The following is a 15685-nucleotide window of genomic DNA, read 5'->3' as shown; positions in this document are numbered from 1 at the left end:
ATGGAATGGTATCAAAATCGATTTGTTTACATTTTAGGGATAGGCCCTTTTCAAATGTGACGCGAGAAATGTCAAACAAACAAAGACGAGGGAAAAAAGCGAACGTTCGGAACACGGGGATGCTATTGACCAATCCAAATTCCTGTGTGGTAGTGGTTTGTGATCAGATTTCCCGTGTTAATCTATCTGTAAGAACTTTGTAAACATCTTTTGTTCTCACGTATATGGATAGGCTTGCATTAGGTTTCGTGAGACATTTTTTGGACAACTCAATGGTGATCTGATTTTGTTGCCGCTTATCATGCGAAACCAGAGCTCACTTATACCAACATTCATTCAATACAGCAGCGGGAGAAAATAAGGAAAAACGCACTTTGGCGAACAAATTTTGCGAAAAGAGGTGTTGTGTGTCTTTTCACAAACAATTGCCACTGTCTGAAGGAACTTTACCTAAACATCGATACTCTGAAATTGAAAATTATGAATTAATGCCGCTTTTTCATAATCAACACTTTTATGAGATCAAATGTGATGTGAGCGTTTTGCACCGATATCCCTCGTAAAAAGGTAAACATTCAAATTTCACGACTGTGTTGGTGAATATTTTGGCTGGAGCATAAATTTATGCTCCACGTAAGGAGGCACAATCCAACCTGGCAGTGTACAACCTCATCGTTGCCCCCATGCTGGAGTATGGGTCACCGGTATGGCAAGGATGTGCAAGAACCCACCGCAATAAGCTTCAGGTGCTGCAAAACAAATACCTCAGGATGATACTCAATCTGCCCAAAGGAACACGCACAGTCGAGGTCCACCAACTGGCAAATCGCGACCCAATCGATCAGAGACTAATCAAAATATCAGAACGCCATAAACTTAGAGCACAAACCTCCGAAATTGATTCCATTAGAAATCTGTACCCATAAGATGTAAATAGTAGTTGTAGTAGTTAGGTAGGATAATGTTAATAATTGAAACAAAATGTACAAACCAGTACTACATGTAAAACCAGCTAGAAGCTAATCAAACCAAAACAGCAAATTGCAAACCTTTATAAAAACAAAGAATGAATAACTGTTCAGCAGTTGAAACACTTACCTTGTAAAAATATTGTAAACAAACAAAGAAACCTGAATAAATTGAATTTAAATGCAAAAAAAATCCAACCTGTCAAACTCCATAGTAAAAAAATAGGTTGCCGTCCCCTTGGTTCGGAATGATCGTGGCTCACACCGCCGTGACAAAAGGACGTGGGTGCCTCCACCGAAAGAAGTTTATTTTATACACGTGCGTGAAAACGTCTCTTGTCCTGTCCCAAGAGGACTATTTTGCACCGGCTCCAGGAAATTCCAACCCGGGAGGGAACGAACGGTTCGTGTACAACAAGCCGGAAAGTCGTGGAAGACGATCCCGCTCGATGTTGTTGGACATCAAGCGCACGGTGAAACATGCGGTGTATCTGCTCCGGACAAAGTTCGATCTTGTTGGCGATTAGGGACAGCACCGAATGACTTTCCGAAGAGGCTCGAGGAACGCAGCCAGCCGGCGTGCCAGCAACAAGTGATTTCATGGCCCGGCGAACGAAGCTTAAGACATCATCCGACAGGAAAACGGTTCCGGCGTATTCATCTGAGAGACTTTTTCTATAATGATAATTCATACAGAAATGATAAACCCTGAAAGAACTCCTAAAGAAATTTTTGGTGGTGTCTATGGAACTAATCGTGGAAAAAAATCTTACGAAGAACATGGAAAGGAACACATGTCGAGGCCGTTATGAAGCTCCCTAGGTTATTTTTATCTCACCTCATTCGATCTTTCCCGATTATCAAAACCATCAGATTATTATTTGCATTCATTCTGCTATTGTTCTTATTATCTGATACTACAAAGCATTTCTTTCATAACACTACCATTGTATTTATGCCTTAGCTTGCACACAATACTTGCGTACAAAAATTACCTGACAGAACATTATTTGTTAGCACAATAGGGAGAAGTGAATATAAATAGGGCACAAAAATGTATAGAATTTAGTACGAAATAAAACGTTAAGTGAAGTACATCTCTCCGTGTTATAATTTTCGTCCCGTAACGCTTCTGCGGGAACAACACATTTTAAACGAATTCTCGGAGGAATCTTTAGAAGAATTTTTGCTGAACCCAGCTCTGATTTAACCATGACAGTACTGGTTTATGGACAAGCACACAACAGATTGATACCCCGTATCTCGTTATTTTTACCTCTTCATTCGGCACTTTGTGCAACAGTAACGATCGGTCATCATTGTTCTTCGCCACTTGTCGTTCAGCTTTCATCACCGAATCCAATTTGAAATTCAATTATGCTTCAGAAACTTCAATTTTTTTCCCAGTTGTTATTGTCTGAGTTTCATTTGAACTTTTTATTCTGGCACTGCGAGAAGTGGTTTGTTTCCTGGCATTTCCAATTTGATTCTTTTTTCTCCATTGTCCATTGTATCATCCGGCCGGACGGCGCGGCGATGCAACTGAAACCCATTAGGTCATTTGTAATCGGATTGAAAATGAACTTTCTGTTTTTATTTGTTGTTTCATTTTTTTCATCTCCAACATCAATGTTTTTCCAAAGGATCAGAACGGTGGGTAGCAAAGCAACACAATCAAAACTGCACTATAGTAGCAGTGGCCATTCCCACAGGAACAGGGTGTTGTGTTAAACAAACTGATTTTTGTTTTCCGGTTTGCATGTTGAAAGTTGTATTGTGTTTTTCCCGAAGGCTGGCTTCGTTTTTTTTTCTGTTTTGTTTTGTGGGATTGAAATTACACGCGTCACTGGGTTGAGAGCAGCACAAGTCAAACTTTGGTTTGTTTTTTTTTTCTTCAAAAGCAATAGAACGAAAGTATTTTCAAGCCGTCGTCGTCGTCGCCATGTAGCATCCATAGGATTCATGAACGGAATGAAGAGTGCTTGATTTATGCAGTTGAGAGCTTCGATACGCTTCATGATGAATTCAACAACAGTAAATTAATAGAATAACAGTGAAACTTTGAGCATCTGTATAGTGTATGTTACCAGCTAGAAGTGGCTTTTCTGATCGGATGGGAAGTGGATGTTTGAAAATAGAACCCGTACGTATATCAGCACATTGCATTGAAAAGTGCGTTGAAACGGTTGAATCCGATGGGACTTGTTGTGACTAGTAGGAGGCACTTGTTATGCATGCGCTTCCTAGACAAGCATGCATCAGCCAGGCAGTCAACCAACCAGCCAACAAGAGCTTCCATCATTGATAAATGGGAAGTTTTTATGCAAACAAACAGCAGTCATTGAGAATATAAGCAATGGGAAACGGAAGCTTCTTTTTTATGATGTGCAGTGTTTTGCGGTTTTGAGACCAGAAAAGGAAATGTTCCTCTACGATCGAATAAAGTTCGCCGTTACACGAAGTTAACTATCTATAAATTTAATTCGTGCGTGTGCGTTTTTCGGAAGACGTGATCAAAGTTTGCTCGCGATTGAACGCAAATTTCTATGTTATTTCAACGGTTTTATTCCTTTCACGATCAGTGTATCATCTCTTCGTGTACATTTTACAACGCTTCAGTGAGTGATACTTGTTCAGTTGTGATTAAACCTTTAAAATCTGCCCATTTATACCCGGTGGTTGGCGGTATATGATCTTGATCCTCGATCAATAGCGCTCCATTGCTATTCACCATGAACTGTGAAAAGTGTTCGGGAGCAATCCACGAAGTTGACATGTATGCAGTGTGCGAAGGCAAGTGTGGTAAACACTTCCATACATCATGTGTCGGTATGGACAAAGACCAATGGAACGCTTTATTCAACAACGTCATATGGCTGTGTGAATTCTGTATGACTGATTTCTGCAAATACCGCGATCGGCAGCAGTCGGTTAATGTTCCCAATGCAACTCGATCCGTAGACGAGGAGATAATGGACTTGAAAGTCAAAGTTGCAACGATATGCGAAACGTTAGCCACTATCACCGCACCTAAGCAGCCCTCGTCAGATGGAAACACACAACGGCATTCTACTCCTGTGTCGTCGCCCGGCTTTCGTGGAGAAACTAGCTCTTCGTGTGTTTATTCTCACGCAGATAGATGTAGAGCTGATGAGCAGCACCCGCAGACCGACAACAATACTTTTGAGTTATTCCTTACGAATATTAATCCAAATGTGACAGAGCATGAAATAAGCCTAATGGTATCTCGATGTCTTGGAACTAATTCGAACGATAATTTAGACGTAAAAAAATTAGTGTCTAAGCAAATTGATAGTTCGAAACTTGATTATGTATCTTTCAAAGTAGTGTTGAACGAAAATTATAGAATACAAGCAATGAGTGGTACTACCTGGCCAAAACGAGTCAAGTTTCGCGAGTTCGTTAACCGATATAATGATACATGGAGGCCGTAGTTGATGCAACTTTGATTACTTTTAACGCGTAAATTATGTGTCTTGAATTGAATGTGTGTAGTATTTTTGTGTGTAGTATTTGATACAGCGTTTGAAATTGATATGTTTGGAAATTATTGATGTAGTTGTTTTTATATGGTTTTAGTTTGTAATTTTGTATCATTATACGTTTTTAATGTGTTATGATGTAATCTAGTTTTTAAGATTTTATTAAGACCAATTAGGTCAGATGGATATACAAATAAATACAAATACAAAATACAAATACAAATAAAACGCTGAGTAGATCGGTCGTCCTCTATGGACACGAAACGTGGACCCTACGTGCAGAGGACCAACGCGCCCTTGGAGTTTTCGAACGGAAGGTGTTGCGTACCATCTACGGGGAGAGCAGATGGAAGACGGGACTTGGAGAAGGCGAATCAGTCTGAAAACGGCGTAATCAGTCTGAAACACCTTGAAGTTCTTCTGAAAGCATCTGAACGCCTCTGAAACTCGCCTAAAACCGCCCTGCAGCTTACCTGAGAGCCTGTGAAACTCATTAAAACTGTAGAAACTCTAGATACCTACCAATGACATGCTATGCCGAGGACAACTGTAGTCAAACGAACTGTTAGTTCATGTAGCCAAACAAGCGCAACGTCACGATTTAAAAAGCGACAAAAGATTGAGTGATATGATATTCATTTGGTACTCTCGAAATTCCAGTAAAGGGAGCATCCATTGAGTACGTCACGCTAAAGTTGTGAATTCTCGACCCCCCTCCTCGCCTCGTATGGGGCTTTCCTATACTTAATACATTGCTTGTCACACTTTCACAAGCCCCCCCCTTCCCCTAGGACCGTGACGTACTTAATGGATGGCCCTTAAGTACACTAAGATCATATTGCTCAACCATGTCTTCGCGAGTCTATGGTATCTAAGTTTTGCGTTTCTCAATCACCAAAGTGTACTGAAAGGCTATGAAAGGTATATGTTCACTCCAAAAACGAATTTTTGATAGACGGCTCGAAGGGTCAAGTCACATATACCAATCAACTCAGTTCGACGAATTGAGATGATGTATGTATTGCTGATGGCTTTGAATGCTTGATTTTCGATGCACTTTGATGATCACACTTTATTCTTGTGTCGACATTGTTAACAAATACATTTTGATGATTTCATCAATAATTAAACTTTTCCCAACGAGTTTTTTGAGAAATCCATGCGACTGGCAACTCTGCCCATGCAATTATGTCAACAAGGAAAAAAAGAAAAAAAATAACCAACAACACTTGTACCGTAAACATTGGTCGTGAAAGGTTGTAAACATTCGGTCGTAAAGTGGTTGAACTTCCTGGTTTTTCATCTCATTCAGGTAAACAAATTCAAAATATATCCTTAAAAGCTGATAGATTTGCTATAAATTATTATCTTTCAGCATGATGGAGGAGGATAATGACAATAGCAGCTCTGCAGAAGGAAAAATGCATGAAGATCGGACGATGCCGGATGTGGACGATGCAAACTTGGAGGATGATTCCAACAAGTACTCAATAGAAGCTCTGGAGGAGGATCCACTGATTCTTCCTTTGGATGATGATGACGACGTAGATGGATCTAGCTTCGGAAATGATGTGTGTGATGATGCGATGGTAAGCATTGATGCGGGCAAACCAAAAAACAACTTGTCGTTGTGTGCTTCCTTCTACAAACGCCGGTTCGTAGGAGAAACATCCGGCAGCCTCGTAACATCGCAAATACTTTCCGGTGATTCCGTTGGACAAATTTTGGAAGGAATGTGGCAGATTGTGAAGCCGATTATCTGTCGCGAAGTGATATTCGTTGAGGAAAACGGAATTCAAACACCATCGTGGGTTGACAGTAAGCCGACTTTTGAGGATATGGGGAAGTTTGTTTATATGCAGAACCATAAAAATCGAAGACGTGTGAACATCGACCAGATTAAAAGTAAGCTGCTGATCAGTTGGCGCGGCAAGGACATACGAGCACACGTACATATCTACTCTACGGCAGTGTCATGCAAACAACTATGGGAGCTGGTCGACAAGCATCTGGTGAAATTCCAACATTCCGACCGAGCGGGGGCGCCCAGTAATCAATCGCTTTCTCAACTTGCTGATGAGCTCCGAGAGCTGCATGGCCAACACTTCACGGGACATGGCAGCGCATGGAAGCTTTGGGCCAATCACATTCACACTGCGCCGGCGCATGAAAGGGAACAACGAAAATCTGAGTAGCCACCGCCACCCATCAGTTCTTCAGATCCGTACCAATTTCGGAAGCTGTGCAGCTGGAAAGTACTCGCCATGGATTATCTGTTGCTCGTACCATCAATGAAGCGTTCTCTGCTGAGCTGGCAGAATTGGAAGAAGAAACTGATCAATTGATTTCTATGGGTCAAAGGTTGAAGCATCGTATTAGCGCCCTACGAGCTCGATCATCGATCAACTCAAGTCTGGTTTCGGCGATGCAGGAGTCTACCAGGCCGGAAGACAACGAAACGAGTCGTTTGCTTGTGGAAAACGTTTCGGATATGCTTGACGTAGATCATATGTGAACAATTTTAACTGTTTTAAATGTGAGGTTTTTGTTACAAATCGTATACATTCAGATCCATGAATTGTCTTCATTTTGTGATGACTCAACTGATGGGTCAAAAACTCCTCCCGGTAAATATCTACAATGTTTGAAAATCTTACTACAGTCATAGTTCTCTAAAGCCATGAATGTTTCAAGAGCCAGTTCAGATAGTTTTTCGTTTTTTGTTTTCTACATAAGCCTTCCTTATTCGCGATTTCGTCATTCAAAATGCCAATTCAATTGGGTTGTTGAAAGGGCAATAAGGGCGGACGGGACGGTCGGGGAAATATCCGCCATTGCTCTGTTGCTACTAAGATGGTAATCTCAGATTCTACTTCATATTTTGCAACAAAAACCTATCACTGTGTATGCTCACTTGCAGTGCATATGCTGATTGTTTTTCAGCATCTTCAGTGCGATAGAACTCGAGATTACCATCTTCAAAATCGCGAGGCAAATTGTTAGAAAGAGAGGCAAGATAGGAAAAATAACACGGCGTCCCGTTTCACCATAAGGAGGTAAAAATACCGGCAGGATGCCAATTGATCGTAAATAAAGTATGATGTTGGGGTCGCAATGAATGTGAGCCCCATCCATTATCCACACAGAGTTGTACTCGGGATATCGATGTACATTTTTGTTTTTCAGAGCAAAATCACGGCAGCAATCAAAAAATATTTTCCTGGTGAAAGTTCCTTCTGTTTCAAATGTATCCAGAATGCCATGCATGCCAAGGAAACATGGGAATGACGCTCTTGGGCGACGCACAAATTCCCCACGATACACAATCCGTTTTCCTTTGGCGCCGTAGCCTCGACTCCTCAATATCCCCTTGTTGTCTAGTGAAACTTCATTCAGAAATACTAGATGATAGATGTCCCAATCAAATGCATTCATTTCGGAGCAGAAACGAAGAATTTGATTTGAATAGCCCTTCGTTCCAAAGCCTTCCACGTCATTCCTTCGGTGTGCAAAATTCGGCAGATACTGGAGCCACTGATTTTAATCTGGAAGTGTTGATAGGAAAGATCCTGGCATTCTTCCAGATATAGCACAGGATTCTGACGATACAAGGCCACAATCCATTGCCTATGCATTGCACTAAATTTACGCTTATGCTCCCGCTGCTTATGCGACAGCAGACTATTTTCTTCGTACGACTCTATCCAGCTGCTGATGGTTGATTTGCTCTTCCGGTAGATCTGTGCAAGTTGAGCCCTTTTCATCCCGAGAAAATAGTAGTCATAGAGACAGTGGTACTTTGTATTCGTGCTTGCATGCTTATGCTGAACGTTCTGCAGGATTGCGTTGGCCATTTCAGCTCCGGAATCAAAACAGGATCAACAGATCGGAAAGCAAGAAAAACTGAGATCACAACTGACCGAAAGTTTCAATCAAGCAAAACGAGTAAACAACAGGTTTCTGAAAGTGACATTTATAGATGTCAAAATTCCAGCAATTCTCTAGGGTTGCACTTTTCGTCACACTATTCATCCGTCACACTTTCATACTGTGCAGTTCGATTTAGTGTGAACAGTGCAATATGTGTGTAGAAAAAAGTTCACTAACTTTTAAGGCACTTCCTATTGACCATTTTTCGGATTTTAGCTCGAATCGAACCGAAATTTGATCTCATTGTTTGCAATTGAAAATGGTTCGCATCGGTTAAGGCGTTCCGGAGTGATGGCCGTATGCAACAACTGAACCAAGCCACATCATGCGACACATCAAACTGCGGCGATTTTTGTTACCTTTAGCATGATTGACGAGTTTTGTGCAGAAATCAACACTGGAGATCTGAAATTCTACGATGTCGGCCCAATTTTCAAGATAACGGGTGTTCAATAGAGTTTTAGGCTCTAAATCATGCAATATGGGTATATTTGGCATGAGGAAGATTTCCGGAGTCCAAAAATGGCGACCACAATATCCTTGATGACAGTCTAAAATCCAAGATGGCGGCTCCAAATTCAAGATGGCGGTTGTTTAATGGACTTTTAGGCTCTTCAACTTTGCAATATATGTAGGTATATTTGGTATGGGGAAGATGTCTGGAGTCCAAAAATGGCGATTAAAATATCCAAGATGGCGGTTCAAAATCCAATATGATGGCTCAAAATTCAAGATGGTGACTGTTTAATGGAGTTGTAGGCTCCTAAACCATGCAATATAAATATATATGGTATCGGTAAGATGTCCTGAGATGGTAACCAGAATATCCAAGATTGCAGACTTTAACCCAAAATGACGACTCCAGATTCAAGATGGGGGCTATTCAATGGTTTTTAGACTCTAAAATCATGCACTATGGGTGTATATGGTATGGGCAAGATGTCTGGACTAAAATGGTGACCAGAATATACAAGATGGTGGTCTTAAATCCAATATGGCGGCTCAACATTCAAGAGAGCGGCTGTTTAATGGAGTTTTAGGCTCTAAAACCATTCAATATGGGTATATTTGATATTGGAAAGATATCTGGCGTCCAACAATTATAAATAAAATATCCAAGATGGCGACCATAACATCTTAGATAATGTCTCAAAATTCATGATAGCGGCTGTTTAATTGAGTTTTGGGCTCTAGAATCATTCAATATGGGCATATCTGGTATGGGGAAGAAGTCTGGAGTTCAAAATTGACGACCAGAATTTTCAAGATGCCAAACTTAAATCCAAAATGGCGTCTCAAGATTGCGTCTTTTTTTTCAAGAGTTTAAGGCTCAAATATCAAGAGCCAGAAAAACGATATGATTTCTGATGCCATGAAATGGATATCTGTTAAACGTATGAAAGTGCGATATTCATCAACTCAACTTCACTTGAGTTTTGTTGAAATGGGTTTTCGAATGGTGCGCGTCCTGAAAGGTTAATGATATTTTTTTATCAGGGACACACAAGGAAGAAGTCCTTTGACAATTTTCTTCACTGAGTCGGAATCATTAACGGAATTAAGAATGATGTACACAATCCCAGAAAGCGTAAACTTCGGAGCACCAGGGGTTGTTCCTGGTTCTCCGAATGCTGTCGTAGTAGCGGAGAAGTCGAAAAAAAAAATGGAACATCTGGGATTATGTATGTTCCCGAGAGCGAAAGAAGGTCGCATTCGTCCTGGATTTTGAATCCAGGAGGTGAACGTTTGGAGCCTTTCTTAACACTCCTAGAAAATGCCATGGTAGGTTGGAGGTCACTGCAAGGCAGATTCCGAGGTTCTCTCCTCGTTTCACCCATAAAAACAAAGGAAACCACGTCCCCAGCTTCTAAGTGAGAGCCCACATCATCGAGATGCGAAGACGAATAGATGTTACGCGATTCAACGACCGGAACAGCTTTCTTCACCCGATTGGCTGGTTGGCTTAAAACCCGATTCGGTGTAGCCCTATTAGAATTAGCATACCTAGCTAAAATCAAGCTATGAACAAGAGACGAATGCCAAGAAAAAGCTATGAACACAAAACAAATAACAGTGGACAAGAAAGCAATCAAACGAACAGAAGACTACTCCAGGTTTGACTGATGAATCAAGACCAATCGATGAAATCTCCGCATCCTGTGATCGGAGTTTGTAATCCATTTGGGTAACCGAGCACATTTATGTTTTGTGTTGCATGTGTTGTTATTATTCTTAATCACTTAACCTAACTTACAGCTCCTTTGTCCACTAGGGCACTACGTGAGCGATTTCAATTGGACGCTGCACTTACACATTGTACAGCGCCTAAATGTATGCTATTCTAAATCAACTATATCGAACTGGTGCCTTTGTGCTGCTTTCACTTTTTACCTTGTCCACAGTAGAATGATGAGCACGATGATGCTGATGTGTGGTTGCTGCTCCTTTTTCCAGTCCAATTGGGGGTCGTCCATTATGAGTTGCGGTTCGCCGATATCCAAAATTCCGAATCCGTTAGAGCAATATGTTCCGAACAGGGTCAGGTGACAGCTGCTCTCGGGGGAAAAGCAACTGACGAAAAATTGCAAGTGCCAGGGCTGGGATCGAACCCATGACCAATCCGCTTAAGAGAAGAACGTGTGGACAACTGCGCCACGAGCCCCAGCTGCATGTGTTGTATGTTGTTTATTTGTGCATTTGTTATGTTCTATTTATTTTCCGTAATGGAAAGTAGAATAGAGCATTTATAGGGTTCCATTACTGTTTGCTCTAGATATAGACCCAAAGTTTCGAGGAATTGCAGGAAATTTCAAGAAATTTCGTAAGCGCTGCAAGGAGTTTTGAGTCGCATTTTCGGGGGCTACTTGAGAAGTGTTTCAAGAAGTTTCAAGGCGTAAAAAGAAGTTTCGGTAAGGTTTCAGAATGTGCCACAAGCTGTTGAGGGAATTTCGGAGCGCTTTATGGCATCTCAAAGGATTTCAGAGCATTTCAAAAGGTTTCAAAACAAGTCAAGAGGTTTAAGACTTTTCTCAGAGAATTTCAGAGGAGTTTCAACTGCTTTGAGAGCGTATCGTGGAAGGGATTCCGAATGTTTATGTGAATACCGGGCAACTCCCTGGTGTAGTAAACGAAAGACGGTGTAACAAAACCTACGTCTTTTCGTCACAACAATAGTTAGCAGAATGAATGTCTTCTCACAAATCGAATTCCCGAATCTTTTTCTCGCTCTTTCAACCCGATGCAACGTCGGTCCGAAAAACAGCACTACTACATACGAAGCAAATAACGCTGCGCGTTCTCTTTCGCCCTTCACATCGTCCACCGCTGCGATGCTGTGCATCGGCTCTCAGTGGTCTGCTCGATGAGTACCAGCTTTCGTTCGGTTTTCGCCCGTCGTGCATATAGGGGTGTCCAAACAACACGACAAATTTTCAGTTCATACACACAAAATATTATTTCATAATTTAATTCAACATTTCATCCTAACTACTGCAACCCCCACTACAATATTCCTCTTCTCTACTCTACGAAAACAATTCAAAGTGCAAGCCTTAAAATGTTAATACACGGGCCTTATCTAACATTTGTATCAGGGTCAAATATTGTCGTCGCGGTAGAAACCTTAAGGTTTCCCACATATAACAATCGACTTTTCTCCAAATCCATACATGAAACCAAGCGTGAAACCTAACGTTGAACTCACAGTTTAGGAAAAAAAGATATTCGCTTGTCAATAATTCAAATTTTCAACTATACGAATAATACGAATCATATAAAAGGTAATCATAAAAGATCAAAAAGTGGTCGTAATATTTAAACCACAAGCCATATACTTATTAACTTTCCGTAACTCGTGCGGTTGGCCAACACCATCAGCGCCACGCTAATCAAGATGCTAATGCTGAGTACAAAATTCGAGATTTTTCCAACGTGTTGTACAAAATTACAAAATACAACAGCGCGATCGCTCGAGGGTTAAGTCCCTCCCACACGCAATTCAAATTAAACCAAACCAATCAAAGTTCAAAACATATCAAAATCCTATCTATATCCTAGCTCAATCTAACACATATCATCGTTTTTCATTCTATAACGCCCCAATCAAATTCATGTCCAATCCAAATCAGATTTCAATTAAAACTCGAATCTAAACCAAATCAAATACAAATCCAATTCAAATACAATCCCAAACCAAATCAAATTCAGTCTAAATTCAACCCAAATCCAACGCAAAACTAACTCAATCCAATCTAAATCCAATCCAAAACCCGTTCAAATCTAATTCATATCCAACACAAATCAACTCTAATTCCGATCAAAATCATATCAAATAGAAATCCAATTTAATTCCAATTCAAGACCAACAGAAATCTAATGCAAATCCAACCCGATTAAAATTAAATTCAAATCCACACAAAATACAATCCAATTCACACTCAATCCAAGTCAAATCCAAACCAAATAAAATCTATTCCAAACCCAACACAAATAAAATCTACTTCCGATCCAAATCATATTCAATCGAAATCCAATTCCATTCAAATTAAGCCTTATCCAAATCCAATTCAAACCCAATACGAACCCGATTTCAGTTGAAACTAAAAATTTAATCCAAATCGAATACACATCCAATCCAAATATAATCCCAATCCAAATCAAACCCAGACCAAATCCAATCTAAATTATGTTTAATTCCAAACTACTCCTATTCCAATCCAACCCAAATCCAAAACAAATTCAATCCAGTCCAAATATAATCTAAATCCAATCCAAATCCAGTACAAACCCAATTCACGTTCAACACAAATCAAATCTAATTCTGATCCAAATCATATCTAATCGAAATCCACTTCAATTTTAATGCAAATCCAATCCAACTTGATTTATATTAAATTCTAACCCAAAATCATTCCAAATTCAATCCAAATCAAATCCAACCGAAATTCTATTCAAATACAATCTTAATCCTTTTCAAATCCAATCCAAATCCATTCCCTACCCAGTCCCAATGCAAATCCAAATTCTAATTCAATTCAAATCCAATCAAAATCCCATTCAAAATTAATTCAAATCCAAATCGAAATCAATCCTAAACATATCCAAATGTAAACCAATCTTATTGCAATCCTATTTTAGTCCATCCAAATTCATATCCAATCCAAATGCAATACATATTCAATTCAGTTCTATATTACATTTCTGATTCAATCCAAACTCAATCCAAATCCAATTCAGAGCAAATTCAAATCTAATCCACTGCATATCAATATCCGATTCAGTAGAGACGAACCAGCCAAGGGCTGAAAGTCTCTCTAATAAAGACAAATCAATCAATCAATCCGATTCAGTTTCAAATTCATCTTTTTTCCAAGCAGCATCTTTTTTTCATATCGTTTTTCCCATTTGTTGAACTTGTTGTTCTTCTTGACATTGTTTCCTTTTCTGCTCCCTTCGTTTCCAATCTTTTTTTTCCTTTCAATTATGTCAATCTAGTTTCCATGTTCATCGTTTTTTTCGCTACGTTTTAAATCGTCCCATCATTTTTTTCTCAAGTCAACTTATATTTTTTTTTTCTCATAGGGCTTTTGGTCTTTCTATCGTTTAATTTTTTTCTAGATCTCTCTTTTCCTTGCTCAGTTTTTTTTTCACTTTTTGTCGCATTTTTTTTTTCAAATCAACTCATTTTTTTTCGCTCTTTCTCCTGTTTATTTTTTTTTCAGTGCATTTTTTTTCGATATCTTTTTTTTTATGCAACGACGTCTCCATTTTCCAAGCCATCTATTTTTTTCCATCTTTCTTTCGCCTTATTTATTTTTTTTTCCAAGACGTTTCATTTTTTTCATCTTTTTCTCGCCTCATCTATTTTTTTTTCTCAATCCATTATTTCTTTCATTTACTTTCTTTTCCTTCCCAAGCCGTCGCACATTTTCCATTCTTTTTTCTAGCCTTTTTTTTTATCCATTTCATAGCCCATAACTTTTTCCCATTTGCTCCCTTTTCCTTACGGCGAAGCAACTTCATTCCAAGCTATCTCATTTTTGTTTTTGCGGCACTCCTGCTATCCTTCCAAGCTTGCCTCCTTACCGACACCATCGCACTTTTTCCGTGATCACTAATCCCCACGTCTCCCTCAACTTTCCCCATCACAACGCCCCTCTTTGAGCCATAAAGAATTCCTCCTCAATAGACTCAACAATTCACAATTTTATAGTAATCCGTTGCACCAACTAAAACTATTATTTTAATCAAGATAACTTTCCGAAAAATCACTTCTACCGGCTGGGCCATTGTAGTAAACGAAAGACGGTGTAACAAAACCTACGTCTTTTCGTCACAACAATAATTACCAGAATGAATGTCTTCTCACAAATCGAATTCCCGAATCTTTTTCTCGCTCTTTCAACCCGATGCAACGTCGGTCCGAAAAACAGCACTACTACATACGAAGCAAATAACGCTGCGCGTTCTCTTTCGCCCTTCACATCGTCCACCGCTGCGATGCTGTGCATCGGCTCTCAGTGGTCTGCTCGATGAGTACCAGCTTTCGTTCGGTTTTCGCCCGTCGTGCATATAGGGGTGTCCAAACAACACGACAAATTTACAGTTCATACACACAAAATATTATTTTATAATTTAATTCAACATTTCATCCTAACTACTGCAACCCCCACTACACTTGGAACAGTCCGTTCCCAGCCATCTTAGCAAACTGCAGTAGAATCACTTGGCATAATACGGAACCTCGCGGTGATGGCGACTTGCTCCGCCAACAGTCCACTCGTCAATGAGGCAGCATCACACTGACGACGACCCCGTCATGGTGGGGGGAGGGGGTAAGTGGTCATTTTTTGCGTGACGTAATTTATGGACGTTCCTCAGGTATATTTTGAGGGGGTTGCTTTTTTGTGGTGAAACTAAGAAAAGAGATAAGAGAATTTTTTTTCAGGGATTCCTTCGGGAATGCCTCGAAGGTTCCTGGCTGTCACTGATGCTTGCTAGGGGAAATACACGCATGGAGAATGCTACTCAGCTTTGTTCATACCCCACAGTTTCCAAGGTTTTTTTTTAATTTATTACTGTGTATTTTAACTTATGCTAATTCTACACTCGTTTCCAAAGTGTTTCAATGAGATAAGTAAACTTTCAAGGAGTTTCGAGGGCTGTTTATGGGCTTCAGAGAAGTTCCAAGAGGGTTTTAGGAAAATTAAATGGGGTTTCAAGGCGGTTCTCGATGTTCCACACACTTTACACGCGGGTATATGGAAGCATGTACGCATATGGCCT

At 40.1% G+C, this 15685-nt stretch overlaps 1 protein-coding gene and 1 pseudogene across 1 annotated transcript in view; one reads left to right on the top strand and one right to left on the bottom strand.

Moving 5' to 3' along the window:
- Positions 1-15685, bottom strand: part of LOC109422084 (heparan sulfate glucosamine 3-O-sulfotransferase 6) — a 357781-nt gene that overhangs the window by 84606 nt on the left and 257490 nt on the right. The window lies entirely within an intron of this gene.
- Positions 5317-7268, top strand: LOC115267408 (uncharacterized; annotated as a pseudogene).

Source organism: Aedes albopictus, chromosome 1 (genome assembly GCF_035046485.1).
Source record: "Aedes albopictus strain Foshan chromosome 1, AalbF5, whole genome shotgun sequence".
Classification (NCBI taxonomy): Eukaryota; Metazoa; Arthropoda; class Insecta; order Diptera; family Culicidae; genus Aedes; species Aedes albopictus.
This window is presented reverse-complemented; position numbering and strand designations above follow the sequence as displayed.